This window comes from Leucopleurus acutus, assembly GCF_964270905.1.
Source record: "Leucopleurus acutus genome assembly, chromosome: 3".
Lineage (NCBI taxonomy): Eukaryota > Metazoa > Chordata > Mammalia > Artiodactyla > Delphinidae > Leucopleurus > Leucopleurus acutus.
Window position 1 is genome coordinate 78792513 of NC_139145.1, and position 12294 is coordinate 78804806.

Here is a 12294-nt window from a genome sequence, read left to right on the forward strand (position 1 = left end):
GTGAGATTGGGCGAAAGAAGGAGATACTAGTGAACTAAATTGATAGAAATCATTGAGAAAGTAGGAAAACACCCGGCATGGCAAATGATGTGTTCAATTTTATGTAGGCTGAGTTCACCAAAACCATCACCTTAAATGAAACCATTTTGGTGGATCTTTATTTTTAACAAGAGAACAAATCCATACTTTTATTTATTTACTTTTCAATAAGTTTAAATCCTTGAAGGGTACAGCATCACTTGGATTCTGTGTCCAATGGCCTTAGCAGGAAGGTTGCTTCGGAATTTGGCATGAATCATGCCACTGTTTCCATCAATGCAAGTTACATTTCCCCAGATTACTCTGGTTTTGTTCGATTTTCCACCAGGAATTACTGTGTTGTTCTTTGCTTTGTGCACCTAAGCACACCTCTGGCCTACATAGAATTCAGTTTCATGTCAAGCATAAACACCTTTAATTTTAAGAAGAGCTGTGTGCTCCCTCAAGTTCCGGGGACCCCACTTATAGCCAGCAAAAATGGCCTTGGACCACTGACGTATTTGTCAGTTTAGAAGTCCTGTGCCCAGTAGGCTTCCACGGGCTCCAAGGCAGCTGAGAGAGACTTTCTGGTGTGATCTTCAGGATATTGACCTCTTAAGCTCTGAACCATGAACAATTATTTTTTAACAGTAATATCCACTTAAAAATTCAGACTTAGAAGAACAAGTCTTCAGGAACTTCATTCTGAAAAAGTGAGATGCTACAAAATCTTAATCATATGTACAGATAGCTAAACCCTGAAGGCCTGCACGCACAGCTCGAGTGGTTATATTGTTAGCTCTGCCTCTAGTGGGGGGGTTGAGCTAGGTGGGACACCAGTCACCCTCATGGTCACCTGGGCTGCTCTGCCTCTTCAAATTGACTAGGCAAGACTCTCCATCCTCTTGATCTTGGAAGAAATGATTTTAGCTTTTCACCATTGAGTATGATGTTAGCTGTGGGTTTGTCATCTATGGCCTTTGTTATGTTGAGGTAGGTTCCCTCTATGCCCAGTTTCTGGAGAGTTTTTATCATGAATGGGTGTTGAAAGTTATCAAAAGCTTTTTCTTCATCTATTGAGATGATTGTATGGTTTTTATTCTTCAATTTGTTTATGTGGTGTATCACACTGATTGATTTGTAGATATTGAAAAAATCGTTGCATCACAGGGATAAATTCCACTTGATCATGGTGTATGATCCTTTTAATGTGTTGTTGGATTTGGTTTGCTAGTATTTTGTTGAGGATTTTTGTGTCTATTATCATCAGTGATACTGGCCTGTAATTTTCTTTTTTTGTGATATCTTTGTCTGGTTTTGGTATCAGGGTGATGGTGGCCTCATAGAATGAATTTGGGAGTGTTCCTTCCTCTGCAACTTTTTAGAATAGTTTCTGAAGTATAGGTGTTAACTCTTCTCTAGATGTTTGATAGAATTTTGCTGTGAAGCCATCTGGTCCTGGACTTTTGTTTTTTTGGAGTTTTAAAATTACTGATTCAGTTTCATTACTGATAATTATTCATCTGTTCGTATTTCCTCTTTCTTCCTGGTTCATCTTGGGAGATTGTACCTTTCTAAGAATTTGTCCATTTCTTCTAGGTTGTCTCCATATGCAGGCTGCCTGTACTAGTTTCCTACTGCTGCCATAACAGTTTACCACAAATTTACTCATTTACAGCCACTTCCACAGTTCTGTAGATCAGAAGTCTTTGTGGATTCTACTGGGTTCTCTGTTCCCGTTCTTACAAGGACAAAATCAAGGTGCCAAACAGCCTGGGCTCTTCCCTGGAAGCTCTGGAGAAGAATCCATTTCCAAGTTCATTCTGATTGTTGGCAGAAACAGGTTTCTGCAGTTGTAGGACTGAGATCCTCATTTCCTTACTGGCTGTCAGTCAAGGTCCGCTCCCTGTTCCAGGGGCCCCCTGGATTCCTTCCCATGTAGCCCCCTCCATCTTTAAGCCGGCACTGGTCCATTGAATCCTTCTCTTGCTTCAAATCTATCATACTTCCCCTTTGCCTTTCTCTTCTACCACCAGCCAGAATATGTTCTCTGCTTTTAAGGATGCATGTGTTACATTGGGTTCCTCAAACAGTCCAGGGTAATCTCCCCATGTTAAGGTGAACAGGCTAGAAGCCTTAAAATTCCACCTGCAAAGTGCTTTTTGTCATGTAACAAAACATATTCGTGTGTGTGATATCTTAGAGTCACAGTTTCTGGGGACTAGGGTGAGGCATTTTTAAGAGGCCATCTTAGAAATTCTGTTACCACACCTCCCCAAAAGGAGGCCTTCTATAGAGGGAATCTATGGGTAACAGTCCATTAACAAAGCACTGTCACTTTGCATATAGCCTCGATGAGTTCCCTTTAGGTCTAGTTTCTGAAAATGAGACATTTTATTTGATTAACAGCAAAAGAAACCAGGTCACCAGCAATAAAAGGACTGAAACTTAGGACGTGTTTCATGTGCATGTAGGAACTTGCCTGTGCACAGAAGGTGTCAGTTCATCTCACGGTCGCTCAGCTGTGTTATGGGTACTGGTAGCACCATGTGTCGTGCTTTGAATATATCGTATCTCAGTGCAGCATTGAATGAGAACATGGATGCTGAAGATTATCAAATCTCAGGTAGTAAATTTATGTAGTGGGAATTACCACTCTTCGGGATAAAGCTTCCTTTTTTTTTCCAAGCTAGAAAATGCTTATAGGAACAATTCATGTCATGAAGGACTATCACTGTATATATATGCTCCTATCACCAGCTTCCAGGTGACATGCAAGAGAAGCTATTTAACTTTTAGTTACTAATTCAATAAGGAATTTCAATAACCCAACAAATTAAAATAAGTGGGAAGTGCAGATTTAATACTTGAACGTATACCATCAATCTTAAACTTGCTAAATAAGAAAATCAAACTCATTTTCATACTGAAGAATAAAGGGATTACTATGTAGTATTTGACCCCCAAAAGGTGTTGTTAAGGTAATGTTATAATCGATGGAAACTGAGAATTTAGGAAATGAGAGAATATAGAGCCATACGTCAAAAGTGCCCTAAGACAGATAGATACAGGTAGTAAATCTCTACATTACATATTTTATACAAGATGCCTATTTTATACATTCTGTTTTATACATCCCCCCCACCTTGTATGTTTTTCAGGCTTGTTGGTTTGCTTATTAGCTTTTAGAGTATGGACATTTTTTTTTTAATAGATCTTTATTGGAGTATAATTTCTTCACAATACTGTGTTAGTTTCTGTTGTACACCAGAGTGAATCAGCCATATACATACATATATCCCCATATCCTCTCCCTTTTGAGCCTCCCTCCCACCCTCCCTATCCCACCCCTCTAGGGCATCACAAAGCACCGAGCCGATCTCCCTGTGCTATGCTGCTGCTTCCCACTAGCTATCTGTTTTACATTTGGGAGTGTATATATGTCGATGCTACTCAACATCACTAATTATTAGTATGTACTTTTGTGGAAGAAAAATATGTAATGATTTGGGATGGGAAAGAAATGTTATAATAGTAAAGAAGGCATTAACTAGATTTATTAAAATTTAAAAATAAATGTAAAGTGGTATAATATGGATGACTGTATACTGACCTGATAAGCAATTTCCATACATAACTTTTGATGACATTGTGAGATGTTATGACCATTGGTGAGATATCATATTCTGCAGACATTTCTGTGTCTTTAACATGAGAATGATGGAATCTTCTCTAAGTTTTCTCCCGTGAGACCACTTGTAAGAGCAAAGCTAGTTGGTACTTATTTAATGCACTGAGGTCCTTTGCAGGGCACCTTTAAAGCACTATTTTGATTTAATTCTGAATCAACTGTATTTCTGAGTTTGGCAAATCAAATTTTAACATGAACTTGCAAATAGCCCCAGTGCTTCACCCCTAATTCATATTCCAGCAACCTTCACTGTAGCAGGAAGCAGAGTCAAGCTGTTGCCATGAAGATTGTTTCAAGAGCTCAGAAATCCTCCAGGGACCCCTTTATCACTGCTTTTTAAAGAAGCCTTTATTCCTCTCTTCTCCTGTTTCCTGCAAAGGGAGTTGTGTCTAATACTTGAGGACATGGTAAGGCCTACAAGGACCTGAGGACTCCTCCAGGACTGTGATCTTCGGAATTGTGAAATCTATCATTCTGGTCCTTATCCTTCTTTCTTCCCACTCTGCCACATTGTAACAAATGCTGTTGTTTTGTGAAACTTTACTGTATGGTAAAACCTGCTTTTTCATTTTTAAAGGACTGTGCTCCCAGGCCGATTGGCATTTGTCTTGTTTTAAGTCTTCTGTGTAAAGGTCCGTCAGACTCATTAAAGTAACATTTTTGGACTATGTTATCTATTTGAAGATCTTAATTGATATACAATTTTCTTTATTAATGGGCACCAAAAAGTGTCTTAATCTAAGCCAATAATGTTAACTTTTATTTCAAGGTATGTTATACTTAAATTTTTTTTTCCTCTGAAAGGTGATGAGATAGTAAAAAAAAAAAAAGTAGAAAAAAATGTGTATTGATATTGCTAATTACAGATATGAATGTATAGGCAAAGTTAGTATATGGATTTAATGTATTTTCAGTAAATTTAGAAATAAAAATCATCTCATGTATTTCATCTTATATGAGGTAACTGGGAATTGCTATTTCACTTTTGAAAGGAAAAATAGAAGCTTTTTATTTTATTTTTTTGGCCACACCCAGTGGCATGCAGGATCTTAGTTCCCCGACCAGGGATCAAACCTATGCCCACTGCAGTGGAAGCGAAGAATCCTAACCATTGGACCATCAGGGAATTCCCAGGAAAAATTGAAGCTTTTTAACGTCACAACATTCTTAGGGAAGCGTAGTTGTCCTATTTCATAGGGGACATGGAGAAAGAGAAAATAATGTAGATTTTTAAGGAGGCTAAAGGTGGTAGACTTTCTCAATCATATTTATACTCTGTCCAATAGATGTTAACATTTTCTTCTGAAGAGAATATTAATCTTGGTCATGCATTATCAGACTAGGCCGTGAGTACATCCTGGCAGAATATGGATGTATATGAAAGTAGAATATGAATATATATGAAATGTATTATATGCAATATATATATTATTTATAATGAGGCAGAAGCTAAATTTGTATTTATTTTTGAGCTAAAACATTAGAGTTCAGGAATTCCCTGGCAGTCCAGTGGTTAGGACTTGGTGCTTTCACTGCCAGGGCCAGGGTTCAATCCCTGGTTGAGGAACTAAGATCCTGCAAGCTGCATGGTGTGGCCTAAATAAATAAATAAAATAAAACATTAGAGTTCAAAGACATTACAGCTTATGGGAAAGCAGAACTGACCCATGAAGTATGAATTTATTCTTCTCTGAAGTAAGGGCTTTTTCAGTGGCAAAGCTTGAGACTGCTGATCTGTATGATGGGGAAATTAGTGTTTGGACAAGAAATAAACTAATATATTCTGTTATGGTCTGAAAAGGAAAATAATACTTGCCTTCAGGTGTTTAGAATTACTGTACAGATCCAGGCTCACAGTAAGATGACCATTTTTCCCATTTTCAATTATTTGAGGACATAAAAACAAAACAAATACCATTATTGAGTACCTGCTATATACAAGCCAGAACTGTATGTACTGAATTGGCCAGGACAGGCAGAATTCATGGCCATAAGGAGGGCAGGCCCTGGCCAAGATTCAGGGTAGCAGGAAAGGTCTGGCCAGGTGGATGGAACATAATGTCCCATAACATGTAGAAATTGACAAGTGGGAACAAATGATCTCTTAGCAAGTTAGAGGCCTCGGGCTGGTCTAAAGGAGGTAAAAAGAATGTATTGACAAACAGGTGGAAACAAAATAATGAAATGTCCAGAGGGAAGTATTTGGAAAGCATCAAGTCGACCTGGTTGCAGGTAGGAAAACCAAGTCCTTGGGAGCAGAAGAAAGTGACCTGCAAGACTTCTAGTTGAGCGGAATCAAGGCATAGGGCTTATCATCAACCTGGGACTCAGCAGGCAGGAACCTTCCAGGGATCTGGGGTCAAGCCTGTTTATGGTTTCTTAGAAAACTGCTATCTTGAATGGGATTGGGGTGAGGCTGACAGCAAGTGGGATTTGATGCTTGTCCCTCAGTACTGACCCGAGTAGCTCATGATGGTTATCTTGTCAGCAAAGGGGACTAATTCTAGAGCTCAGAATAAGGAAGAAAATGCAGACAGTAGTCATATATATAGTCTCAGGTGAGGAGTGAGGAAAGCTTCTGGCACCTCTCCAGTTGTTATGCAGGTGCAAAAATTATTTAACTTTTTCTTTCTGTCTTGAATGGATATGCTACCTATTTGGTGGCATAACGCACAGATTCAAATGAAACGTCAATGCATACTTTAATGTTTTAATCAATGTACATACTAAATGATTTGAATTGGAAAAGGAATTTTGGGAACAGAATCCAACGTTAAGCTTGACAGGAAGTGAATATTTGGACAAGGAATACTGGAGCATTCTACTATGGCATATGTTCAGGTTTAGAATAAGACTATATTTTTCAAACCAATCTAGGGATACAAAACCAAATCTATATAGAATGGGAATATTAAATGAAAAATTCGCTTGTTAGAATGGAATTCAGACCTTCCATGTAGAACTGCAGGAGAAGTGCAGTCAGCAGTGACCCGTAGGAATGAGGACCTGGCTTGATGGAGGGAGAATGGGAGAGTCTGGTCCAGCGAGGACAGAAGTACAGTTCGGAAGAGCCCTGGAAAACAAGTTCTCTTTCAAGCTGCACTGGAAGTAGGCATGCACTTGCTTATGCTAGACTTGAGCTTTGTGTGGCAAGCAGGATCAGTACACAGCACCCCCCTTTCTTTGCCCGTTCAGTCGCTGCTCTTGGGGTTTCGCAAGCTGCCTGCTCACGTGAATCTCCATTTTGTCCACGCCTGGCAATAGCTGCTCGGAACCTCGCCTCTGGCAGCTGATGATTTCAAGTATCCAGACCTGTCATGATGCTCTCCAGGAGAGGCGTCAGGCTGTCATCCGGTATTAGGCAGCCCCCAGCTGACACAAAAGGCCTTTCACTGAGTGCCCTTCTCTCTCAAGCTTTTGAATTGCATATTTTGATAGCGGTTGAGGTAAGAAACAAGTTCAGAATCCAAACTGAGGCATTCAGTTGCTCTCCTAACCACTTGGCCTAATTTCTTTAGTCACTATTTTGCGGTTTGAGCCAAGTTTGCATAGTTTTTGACAATTTCAGGGCCTTAGATGCAACCATTGATTTCTTCAGAAGGGCTGTTCCATGGGTCATGAAGACTGAGCAGCTGGGCACTTTCTTCTCATCCTCGTCATAGCCAAGGAAATGAAAAGACCACAGGTTTAAGAAAACTCGATGAAGCTAATCTTTCTTCCTCTGGACCCAGCTCAAGTCCGCTTCGTTCTTCAGCAGAAGAATGTCAGGCCCTGCCTCTGAGGTGCTTCTCTTGCCATAGATGATGTGACACAACCATACTTTTGACCAGAATCTAAGACAAATCTTGACCTTAGCATGTGAGAATTACAGAGTTTTACCCAGATTTCTTCTTGCTGTTACTCTGCTACTGACCTGTATGCCTATTGTGATAACTAGGGTTCAAACTTGTTAACAATTTTGATAAAATGATTTTTCTTTCGTGCTTTTCTTGGTGCCCCTATCTTTGTTTATTATATATGTATGCTTCCAGAATCAGGGTCCAATATACTTGTGTAGTGGGTGTTTATTTATGGCTATTGTTTAAACATTATGCCTTCTTTGGTAACCACATCCCAAATTTCTTCAGGGGCCATGCCTTCCCCAGTTGCAGAGATGGAATACATGACCCAGTTTTAAGTCATTCATGTTTCACTAGCCTGTGACATGGGTTCAAGGCTAGGCATGTGACTCAAGCAGATGCCATCAGAGTGAGAATGAGAGCGTTTTGTAGACTCTATCAATAAACACAGGCTTTAATTTTTGCAAGCTAAGGTCTAAGGAACTGTATGGTTTGGAGCTTTAGCAATCATGTATGGGCCATTGATGGTGACTGTGTTAAACAATGAAGCTAACATACAGAGGAGAGGAGAGCTAAGTAGAGGTGACAGAAGCAGACCATCTTGTGACGTCATTTGAATCCTTCCAAGAATCCATGTCTTTATTTTTTTTTTTTAATTGAAGTATAGTTGGTTTACAATGTTGTGTTAGTTTCTGGTGTGTAGCAGCGTGATTCCATTATATATAGGTGTCTCAAGAATCCGTGTCTTAACCCAACTGTGAGTCAGTTTATTCTCTACTTTGCTTCAACAAGTTTGTCTTGGATTTTCGGTATCTTGAATTTAAAAAAAAGTAACTGAGCATTTCAGTCTAATGCTTGGGCTTGGCTACTTGCTGACAGGCTTCTTGATATCACCTGTGACCTGGGTCTTCGATCTTCTTCACCCACCTTCATACTTTCTATGCTGGGTTTACACCCTGTTGGGACATCCTGATATTTCATATTCAGTTCCGATGCTCTTTTATAGTCTGGATGAAATTCCAAGATATAATAACTGTGTTTTTCCCCTTGAGTATTTTAGGAAAGCTTAATGACTCAATAAATAAATTACCTCTTCAGTAGCTCAAAGTGGAGAGGCTTCAAGGAATTTCACATAACTGACCACCGGGTACACAAATATATTAAGGTCAGTGGCTCATTAGTTTTTCTTTCTCTAGCGTGGATATTGTTATATCATTTTACTGTCTTTGATCGTGACCTTTCTGACATTCTACTTGGCTGGCAAGTAACAAGATAACTGCTCATAAAGGGAAGAGATGATGAAAGAGATTTCTGTAATAGATTTTACTATAATGGGATCAGAATGGCAGGGAAAGAAAAGGAGTAGTTAGAGGCAAAACAGCCCAGGTTCTCACTACCATGCATTTTGTGGTTTTCTGAGAAATTAAAGATGACCTGAGAAGCGAGGTTCAAACAACACATTTTGAAATCAGTAACAGTCCTAGGGACCTTCTCCTATAGACCATGGACTGTGTGAGAATGGAGGTTGGTTCTGGGTATCATGTCGAAGCCCAATCTGTGTTTCAAAATAAAGGCCAACTTAAGCCTTTTAGCAACACTAACAATGCCCTGTGGTAAAAGTTCCCATTCTACTCCTTGTGGTATCCAGTACCTCTTTTAACCCTAATTGTACCTTTTTAATTGGAGCTTTCCCCAAACTCTTCTTTTTTTTATGGTTCATTCTGTGCTGAGGGGATACAGATGCCTCATGGGTCAAAACCAAACCAAACTGCTCCACAGCAAATTGAGAAACACCTCAAGTTTTCTCTATTCTTGACCCTCTCTTTCCTTGATTGCTTCCAGCTCTCCTTCTCTGTCCTTTCACTGAGGTTCTCCCCTCTGCTTTTTGATTCTTATCCATTGTGTAAAACATTTCAGCTCAGTGCTAAGAAAGTAGCTAGGAAAGAAGCTTGCAATATGAGGGGCAGAGAGGCTTCTGGAGATAAGGGGGAGTGACAAGGGCGTGATGCTTTTAATTTGAAAAGTCTTCATAGAAGAGCTTAAATATGAACAGTTTTGAAAAAAGAGTCATCATGATTTAAGCAAAGAAAATGTAAGGGATTACTAGGAAAATGAGTCAGCTGGAGAAGATAGTCCACCTTTTTAAGTTAGAATTAGATTCAGTTGTTAATAGGAAATATTAGACTTAAAAATATTAAACAAAAAAAAGTTTATGAAACATCAGTATGTTAGTATGTTAACGTGACACTTTAAACACTAGTCTGGTGCTTTGTGGTCATTAGGGATCCAGGATCCTATCATTCTTCTCTTACCATCTGAGGTCATGGCTTACATTCTCGAAAGTATTACCTCTTGATTCAAAATGGCTTCTGAAGCTCTAGTCATCAAATGTGTCTTGTAGTTGGGAAGAAGGAAAAGAGACAAAAGGGGACATTTTTCTTACAGTGAAGTTGGTTTCCTTTAAGCAGTTTTCCCAGAATTCCCATACAGGACTTCTGTTTATCTCATTGGCCAGAGCTTGGTCACATGGACATACCTTGCTGTAACATTGTCTGGGAAATGTAGTCTTTTAACTGGTTGCATTTCCATCCCACATAAAATCTGTTCTTGTAAGTAAGGAAGGAGGAGGGAATGGCTCTTGGATAGCAGCTTGTACTCTGCTAAAAAAATCCTCGAAATCTATGGTTGCTTTTTAGGAGATACACTAAGTTATTAGAAGATTTACAGACCTGCAAGGAATTTGGTTCTTCTTATTTTCAATGTATGAATTGGTAAGAGTCTTAGTAAGAATATTGGCCCTGAGTGTAATGACTTGGGTATAAGAGGATGGAAATTGTAATTTCTGAGAAGGGGTTTATAACATTTGGTTATAAAGTAAAGTAGAGAAGGATGTAAAAATATTTTAAAGTTTGGGTGTTAAGTATGACAAAAATGGTCAAACAGAAGTTAGAAAGGGATGAGTAGCCCAGTAAAATATATGAATTGAACACTGAAAAAATTGAAGTAGATTTCAGTTGTATGCTTGTGGTACTGGACAAGGGTGGGGAGAAAGCCTAAAATAGAGTAAACAATGGGTAGTATTTAGAAGTAAAACCAGTGCATTCTAGTGTTGAGGTTGGCCATCTGGTTGAGAGGCAAGCCATGTAAAGTATATGAGTGAAGGGGAACACTTGCAACACAATAGGGATTATTGGAAATTGTAGGGAATATTCTAAAGGGGCAGCTGCTGCTTGGCTGCAGCCAATCATTGCCATCAAAGAAATCAGGCTTAGGTCTTCTACTTTTTCAGGAGAAGATAGAAATCCAGACTTCTCTATAACCTTCCAGATTTAAAAATAATTTTGCAGGTCAAGCAAATATGTCTGAAGACTGGATTTGCCCAGTGGATCAGTTTTGCAGCTTCTGATCTAGTTCAACATCTTTATTTTACTGAGACTGAGGGAGATCTAGTGACTTGCCCAGGGTAACGTAGCTCATCAGTAGATCCCTGCCTCTTGACTCCCCTTTGTCTTTATACTTTTAGAGCTAAGAAAGTCACCTGGAACTGTTTGGTGGAAAGGAATAATCAGGGGAATTAGGCGTTTCACATAGGTTTGCAGTTAACTCCCAAAGTGCCTAGCACAGTGCTTAGCATTCAGGGGCATCTATCAATGTTAGCTCAGTCTCTATGTGAATTGTTCAAAACATGTAGGTTAATGAATGAAATAGAGGAAAAGGCAAAAGCAAAAGAGTAATTATCACACCTTGGGGAGTCCCCATAATTAACCATGGAAACAAGATAATGAATTAGCAAAGATGGCATCCAAGGAGCAGTCAGAAGCAGCCAGGATTTCTTTGTGAACCTTGTGCCTTTACCTTTGCCCTAATTACAGCTTTAGGCTGTAAATGTTTTAATTTGGGGGTAATTTCCAGCCCTTTAATAAATTTCTTTCCAATTATACTGCCACCTTAAACTTATAGCCTCATAAGAAAGTGTGGTCTTCAGAGAATATTTCTTCTCCCCTTAGTTGAAATTAGATAGATTGATTAATTTTGGCTTAAATTTCTAAAAATGTGCAGTTGTATCTTGAGATTATCCCACCATTAGTGGTTAAGTGTCTCCAGAATAAGTAATTACTGTCACTAAAAGACAAATTTGTCAGAAGAAATGTCCTTTGAAAATCCCCTTTTCGGTATAAATATGTCCTTACGTGTCACCAAAATTTGCTGTGTTATCTCAGTAACATAGATCACAGGGAAATAATTTTTGAAGTGACCAATTCTATTTTAGGTTTTAATGTGCATAGTGAAATATATTTGTAAGACACTGTTTAAAGTTCTTAGGAGAGAAGTCCCTGGAAACTAGAATTTTTAATTTAATGCTCATGTTAGAATCTTGACTAGAGAACACAATGGAAAGACCTTGGGGATCTGGTAGATTCCATAGGCAGTTTATCTCAGAACTAACTGCTTTTGCAGTGGATTTTGCTTACAGTAGTAATAGCCTGTATTTATAATTTGTTCTCCTGGAAATTATCTCACAAAACTGAATTACCTACAAGGTCAGTGGTGCTGGACTACAGTTACATACTGGTAAATTTTTTTTTTTTTGATTGGATTTATCACTCTAATACCCCAGCTAAACAGTGCTGGAATGCAGTCACTAAAAAGAGAAGAAAAAATGTCTGTTAATCATTTGATGTTTAGCCATGCCCTTATACTTTTTTTCTTTCCTTTTTAGTTCCAAGTCACATATAAAATACCTGC

The 12294-nt window shown here is 38.9% G+C and overlaps 1 pseudogene across 1 annotated transcript; it reads right to left on the reverse strand.

Moving 5' to 3' along the window:
* Positions 1 to 212: 212 nt before the first annotated feature.
* On the reverse strand, positions 213 to 2022 carry LOC309958930 (large ribosomal subunit protein eL33-like; annotated as a pseudogene). Its single transcript has 2 exons — positions 1901 to 2022; positions 213 to 556 (listed from the first exon to the last, which is right to left on the reverse strand). The product of its transcript is annotated as a large ribosomal subunit protein eL33-like (transcript).
* Positions 2023 to 12294: the final 10272 nt, after the last annotated feature.